This window comes from Chionomys nivalis, chromosome 6 (assembly GCF_950005125.1).
Source record: "Chionomys nivalis chromosome 6, mChiNiv1.1, whole genome shotgun sequence".
In the NCBI taxonomy this organism is placed as follows: Eukaryota; Metazoa; Chordata; class Mammalia; order Rodentia; family Cricetidae; genus Chionomys; species Chionomys nivalis.
The window spans coordinates 67,822,478-67,830,146 of record NC_080091.1 but is presented as its reverse complement, the minus strand read 5'-3'; positions in this window follow the sequence as shown (position 1 = coordinate 67,830,146).

Below are 7,669 nucleotides of genomic sequence, written 5' to 3'. Positions count from 1 at the left end.
AGAACTGTATTATTTCCTTCGCTTGCGCAGAATGCATATGTCCCCACCCGCAAACACACAAGTTCAAGGCTGAGTTGTGGAAGAAAGTATGGCAGTGTATGGGCAGCCAGGCTCTCGTCAAGCTGGATTCACTTGCGTGTGTGCACAAACCTGATCATTGCAGCACCCTCTGAGGCACTCTGCCACTAAGTCGCCATGTCGGGGTGTTCTATGTTTTAAGGGTACATTGAAGCAAGAGGGTCACTCCAAGATGCAATTCAGGTTCTCTGGCAGTAGGGTGGACCGGTTTCTGTGAATCAAACTTCGAACAGCCATGCAAAGGCATGTTTATTGATTGTTAACATGTTTGTTTTTTTTTTTTTTTTGATAAAACAAGTTCCTCATACCAAAGACCCTGATCTAATCTATGTGTTTTCTGAAGGAAAACATCACACCCCTGCAGCTTTAGTCTTTATTGTGCACTGTTTGCAGTACCCAGTAATTCAAGACAGTCCCGTGTGGTCAGGACCATATTGTGACCGGGGTCATTCAAAGACTGTAAATTTCCTTCAGAAAAACAGCTCTGTAGATAACAGAAAACAATCACTATTTTCCACAGTGATTTATTTCTTCAAGGTCTAAGTACTTCTAGAAAACAACAATCCATTCTGATGTTCACTTTAGCCACAGAAGAGACAGCTCTCTCATTCAAACGCTTACCCAAGGCACCATCGTTCTACTAGAGTTCTGCTACACTTGCATTTGTGCTCGTCACCCATGTTCCGAACAGGTTAAGAAACGAGACTGGTGCGTCTCGGTGGTGGAGCACCTCCCTAGCTTTAGTGAACCCCCGAGTTCAGTTCCCAGAACTCTCAACAATTAGATTAATTTTAAAAATTTAGAAGAGAAAGGCAGGACTAGCTAGTTAGCTTGATGGTATAGTGCTTGCCTAGCATGTGTGAGGCCCTGGCAAGTGGGCGGGGTGGGCGGGAGAACATCAGGTGTCTACACGCCTCCATCATTGCTAATAATGCTAGCCAAGAGCTAAGTGACCTTGCTGCCGGAACTCCAGACTCAGAAGGTTTCCCACCAGGCTCAGCAGGAGTGGGCTGGAGAGAGGCCAACACTGAACCTCCTGTCAGAAGCAGACACAAAGCAATGGAGCAGTGGAGAGCGCGTGCCAGCCTCGGCCAGACCTGGCCCCAGAGAATAAATGGACGAGCAGGACTGAACATTCGCAACTGTGTCTCCACATTTGCTAACGAAATGTGTTACTCTACCTCCAGGGTTGGAGTGTATGTGCAGCTGGGAGGGGCGGGACACAGGAGGGGTAGGGATGTCAATTAGGCTCCCTTTGCAGGAAGAAGTACCAGAAGTAAGAAGACTTGCCTCTCGGACAAGCACAAATCATATTGAAGCTTATGACGACGACAACATTGATTTGCACGTTGTCTCCTTCTTACAGCCTCGAGCCTCCGAGGGGAAGCCTGCGTGCTACTGCTCTTTGTCGAGGTCTTGGGCTGAATTTTTGCTGACTGAAGGACCCAAATGATGAGAGAGGTTCAAGCTCCTCACAATTCACTTACAGTGGAAACGTGGGCAAATCCTCTACCTAGGTGCTGTAAACCGATGCCCCCAGACCACACAAATCCTCTACCTAGGTGCTGTAAACCGATGCCCCCAGTCTACACAAATCCTCTACCTAGGTGCTGTAAACCGATGCCCCCAGACACCACACCTGACTGAGGCCTAATCTGGACTGATCAAAGGGTGCCTTACAAGTTTGAGAATCTGGAGTTGGCAAGAAAGTCCAGTGGGCAAAGGTGCTTGCTGCCACGTAGGGCAACCTGAGATTGATTCCTGGAACCCACATGGTAGAAAGGGAGAACTGATACTCCCATGACACAAAAGAGCCCAGTTCATCTCAGCAGAGTCAACCCACTGACCAACTGTGTGTAAGAGCATCCAGCTACTAAAGTACCACTGACCAACTGTGTGTAAGAGCATCCAGCCACTAAAGTACCCACTGGCCAAGTGTTTATAAGAGCATCCAGCCACTAAAGTATCCACTGGCCAAGTGTGTGTAAGAGCATCCAACCACTAAAGTACCCTGTCAAGACTGGGGAAGCATCCACCATATCCACATATATTATTAACATCATATCCACATAAGCTATAAACAATATCAACAGTTGTTTTAAGCTACAGCGTTTCATAGTCATTGGTTACACAACCACAGCTCGCTGGCACATCTGACCACATCAGGCAACACTTAGCTGGGTTAAGACTCGAGATGAGGCCTGAAGTTGGCAACCCCCGCCCCCCACTATCCTTGCATTCTGTGTTGCCCTTCAGACACAGCAGTGGAGTGACAGCTGCCGCTAATTATCATTTTTGAACTCTTGTTTCTCATCATTGGATTAAGAATAAATTTAAATTGCCCAATAAGCATGCTGTCAAGGCTTGCATGCCTACAGTGATGGTGAGAACTGTCTAATCTAAGAAAAATGACAAAGGGAAAGGGAAGCCATCTTCCAAGAGTGATCTCCTACCTCCATGTAGATTTAGCTCTTGTTTCAATCCCTTCGGCCTCAGTTTTCTCTGTAGAATGGGGTTAAATACACACGTGTTGAAGAAGTCTTTAAGAACCAAGTTAGGTCTGACAGAATGGCATAATGGTTTAGGGCGTAAACTCAGAGGCCTGAGCCCCAGTGTTTACACCCCAGAGCTGTCATCTGCTAGCTAAACATGTATGTCACACCAGCCCTAACACAGAGATTAGGCCCTAACACAAAGTTGTTCCTCAGCCCTTTTCATCTGTAAGCATTCTTTTAAATCCTTGCACCTCTCCAGGAAGGGATCAACAATCAACGCTAATTTAAACAAAATTCTTATTTCAACTGATCACGGTGCACGCTTTTAATCTCAGCACTCAGGAGGCAGAGGCAGGTGGAGCTGTGTGAGTCTGAGGCCAGTCTGGGCTACGTACCAAGTTCTGCATCAGCCAAGACTACATATGGAGATCCTGTCTCAAAGAACAAACAGAAGAAACAAGATTTTTTGTTTTAGTAATACGTTAAGAACCCATACTTAAAAATCAAAACAAAGTCAATTATCTTTTAGTTTAAAATAACTTTTTTGAGAATTATAAAATATTTTTGCCTTCTGGTCAAAGTAAAGACATTTTCTGATGACACTCTGAAACAGAGAAACAAAGCATGTCATTTACAGCGTCCATTCAAAGCAATGAAATATTCAACCACAAAATAAGTATCACCATGGGAAAACATATGAAATGTTCAAAAAGAATGCTAAGTTGAAAGAAATTTGTATACAACACAGTATGTTAATGGGAATGATATATATATATAAGATATATGTATATATTTAAATAATCAGATGATAACAATATAAATGACTGTCATTATGAAAAGTTTATAAAATTTTAATAAAGCTATATGATTATATATGGAAAATACAGATTATTATCTTAAAATCTTAAGCATTTTCAGGGAAGGGTTAAAGTGTATTGTAAAATATTATTTCACTGACGTTTATCAATACATTTAATTTAGAAAATTGGTATGTTTTAGTAGGAGGCATGAGAATGGGCTGTGGTAAAAGTACAAAATTTTGTTCTCTTAAAGCTTGCAATTTGGATGCTTACACTCACTCTCCCTCACTTATTTCCCACACCCACACTCATCCCTCCTTCTGCTTAAAAGCCAAACAGAACAGAATAAAATTTCAACATCTCCAGCTGCAGATCAGAATGTGCCAGGGGAAATAAGCAGATTCTGTCCTGGTCAAGTGCCCTTCAGTGATGGGAGGACACTGTGCTCAGCCGACCTTCCAGAACAGTACAACTCGAACTCTCTCTGGGTCTGCACCACTAGCTCCTATTGCCCAGGAGAACATCACACCAAGGCGTTACTGACCCCAGTGTGCAGCACAGCTCTGGGAGGGGACCACCTAGATGCTACCACTAGGTAGAGAAGTTCCCTCATCCATCACTCCTCCAAAGAAGAGAGGCAAGGACGCACTTAGATGTGCGTACTTTCATGTTAACAAAGATGATTAATATACAGAGATCTCTTCATTGATGAGCTAGGTGTGTTGTCCACTTGTATCTTACCAGGTGTCCTGGTTAGGTTTTCTCAACAGGACACAAGGTGGAGTGGCCGGGGAGAGGAAGCTCGATAGAAAACACTTCCATCAGATTGCCTGAGGCGAGTCTGTAGGGTGTTTCCTTGATTAATGATTGATGTGCGGAGGGGGGGAACAGCCCCTTAGTGGTGGTGCCACCCCCGGTGGGTGGTCCTGGTGGTGTAAGAAAGCAAGCTGAGCAAACCATTAGAAGGCAGCCAGTGAGCAGTATTTTCGCGTGGCCTCTGGACCAGCTCCTGCCTCTGTCTTCCTGCCTTAGTGTGGCAGGACATCTGTTTACACTGTGTGAAGATGTGTCACTATGATTGCTTTAATAAAATGCTGAACAGTCAAGAGCTGGACAGGAAAGAATAGGTGGGACTTCCAGGAAGAGAGGAAAACTGGGGATGAACCTAGGCACCGAGAGACTCCAGTCAGACATGGAGAGAATAGAACAAACAGAACAGAAGAAAGGTGAACAGCCACGTGGCAGAACATAGATGAATAGAAATGGGAAATTTTAAGCTACAAGAGGTAGTTGGGAACAAGCCTAAGCTAAAGGCCAAGCTTTCATAGTTAATAATAGGCCTCCGTGTCACTATTGGGGAGATGGCAGTCACAAAGAAAATCTGACTACACTCTGACTTCCCCAGTGATAGACTAGACCCTGTAAGCCAGACAAAAAACCCTTTCCTCCCAAGTTGCCTTTGGTCATAGTCTTTATCAAAGCAATAGAAGGAAAACCAGAAAATTCCTATTTCAGTTGGTTTGGTTTGCTCTTTCCTAGTTCTCGCCAGGTGGTGGTCCGACGACGGAAGCTGTACCAGGCCCACAGCTAAGCTCTTGATATTCATTTATCCCACTTAAGTGCCACAAAATCAAGAAGAGGATTGGAGTTGTTCCCATTTTGTGGCTGAGAAAATATGGACTTTGCCTTTAATCACAGAACTAAGGCCCAGCCAGGAGAGAACTGAACCTTTGCTCCTTCTGAGAAGGTTAAGTTTAGAGTTTCTCTTCGTTCCACATGCCCTGATCCAATCCTGGAAAATAGCATCAGGGTACTTGCTAACCATGCAGGAAAGCTAGAGCTTCCTCGGACAGTCACGGCAAGAAAGGACTGTTATCTACTATAACTTTTGCATGCTGTCCTGGTTCCAAAATGAGCTCACTTTGTGAACATTCTCTTAATAACAATGAAGTTATTTTTAATTGCTCCAAGTGCATGGGACTAGCAGTCATTAGCACCGGCTCAGCACCAGGAGGGATTGTCACTGTCCTAGAGACTAGTCACCTCTTCTGTAAATGAAGACAGGCGGTGGTGAGGCCTCGTGGAGGGCTGGTGCCTCTCTGACTTTGCAGGCCTCGCCTAGCTAGCTCTCTTTCCCTTTCTTCCTCCGCCTCTCCAGTAACCACACTGTTGGTTATTAACAAGCTCTGTCTGCCTGCTGGGCTGCCTGCTTCGCTGAGCTCTACAGGAAGATTCTCAGCCCAACCACGCTCCAGGCTCATCACAGCAGAGAGAAGTTCCCTTGCTCACATTCAAGGCGGCTGCAGTCAAGACATCTACAGAGCTGAGGACAAGCTGTCCTTCCAGTTTTTGCACAGATGCACACATTCATGCAAGAGGGAAAAAAGCAGCTTTTCTCAACAATGGTTTTTAATTTTTTATTATTCTTATCATGTGTATGGGTATTTTGCCTGAGGTACAGCGATGTACCATGTGCCTTCCGGGTGTCCACAAAACCCAGAAGAAGTTTCAGATTCTCTAGAACTGAGATTACAAACAGCTGTGGGCTGCCATATGGGTTCTAGGAATAGAACCCAGGTCCTCTGGACAAGCAGTCAGGGCGCTTAACTGCTGAGCCATCTTTCCAGCCCCTCAATAATTTTTAATAATATAAAGGAGTCCCAATACCAAAAAGTTTAAGAATGATAAACTAGGTTACCAGACTCACAGGGGGATCTCAGCGGAAGCAGAAATGCAGAGTACTGTAGCTCTAGAACTGGGACAGAGCTCTGAGAATTCTTGTTTATAAAGAGGTAGAAACAATAAGTCAAATGAGATTTGGGGGATATACAGAATCAAGATGCACTTCAGTTGCCAGAGAAGGTTTCAAGTGCACAGTTGTCCTTTGATATTCATGAAAGATTAACTTCCAGAGTATGAGACCTCTCAAGCTCCTTATAGAAGATGGCTTGGTATTTGTATGTAACCTATGCACATGCATGAGTATATGAGTATGTATATATATGTGTGTGTGTATGTATGATATGTGTATATGTGTGTGTAGTATAGCTGTATGTGTGTATGTGTATGCATATGTATCCCTCGTATATTTTAAGTCCTCTGGAGATAATTTATAATGCCCCATATAATATACATGCTTTGTAAACCATTGTTCTACTGTATACTTTAGGGGATGACAAAAAAAAGTCTGTATACATTCAGCACAAATACAATATGTTGTTTTCTGAATAGTTTTGAATATTCAGAATCCCCCACTGTAGGGTTCTCTGAGGTTTGTTTTAGACGTCACTGAAAATATTGGGTACATGCTAGGGAATAAGACTCGGTCCTGATCCTGATGAAACCTACATACCAATGGGAGAGATGGACCCTGGTCCTGCTGACACTCAAGTACGAGTGGGAGAGATGGACCAAGAGGGCAAGAACTGGAGTGTACAACGATGGGTCTGCTGTGGAGGGAGTAGGGTGCTCTTAGCCACAGAAGAAGGGTTTCTTGCTCAGCAGAGCTAGCCTCCTACAATAAAAAGGATCTGGAAAGTCAAGGAGAAAGGGTGGTGAGGACATTATGAATGACAGTCTGGAGGCAGATGGTCCTTATATCCAGGAGAAATGTGGTGGTTTGAAGGAAAATGGTCCCCTAAGGGAGTGGCATATAGGAAGTGTGGCCTTGCTAGAGGAAGTGTATCACTGTAGGGGTGGGCTTTCAGGTCTCTTCTGCTCAAGCTTCCCTCAGCGTGATAGTCAGTTGACTTCCTGTTGTCTCTGAGTCATGATGTAGCACTCTTAGCTCCAGTACCACGTCTGCCTGCACGCCGCCATGCTCCCTACTGTGATGATAATGGACTGGACCCCTGAAACTGTAAACAAGCCATCCCCATTAATGGTTTCTTTATACATTTTCCATGGTCATGGTGTATCTTCACATCAATAAAAAATTTAACTAAGACAAGGTGGACAGTGCCTGGATTAGGCAGGGTAGCATGGAGGAGTGGCTGGTAAGAGAACATAACGTCAGACAGAAGTAGATGGGGAATTTGGTCCCAGCAAGAAAGACACTTGGAGAGTAGAGACATGAAGAAGTCCCTGACGACTCTGGTGGCACAGTGAGGGTCCTTGGAAGGACAGAGCTGGAAAATGGTACGCCTACTAATTGGCATTGGGATAGTGTGATTCCAGCAGAATCTCTGAGGCAGCAAAAAATAAGCAACTGTGATCATCATGCCCATGATTTATAAGAACTTAAACAGCCTGCTAAAACTGAGCCATTGGGATACAATGAATTGGATAAACCCTCCC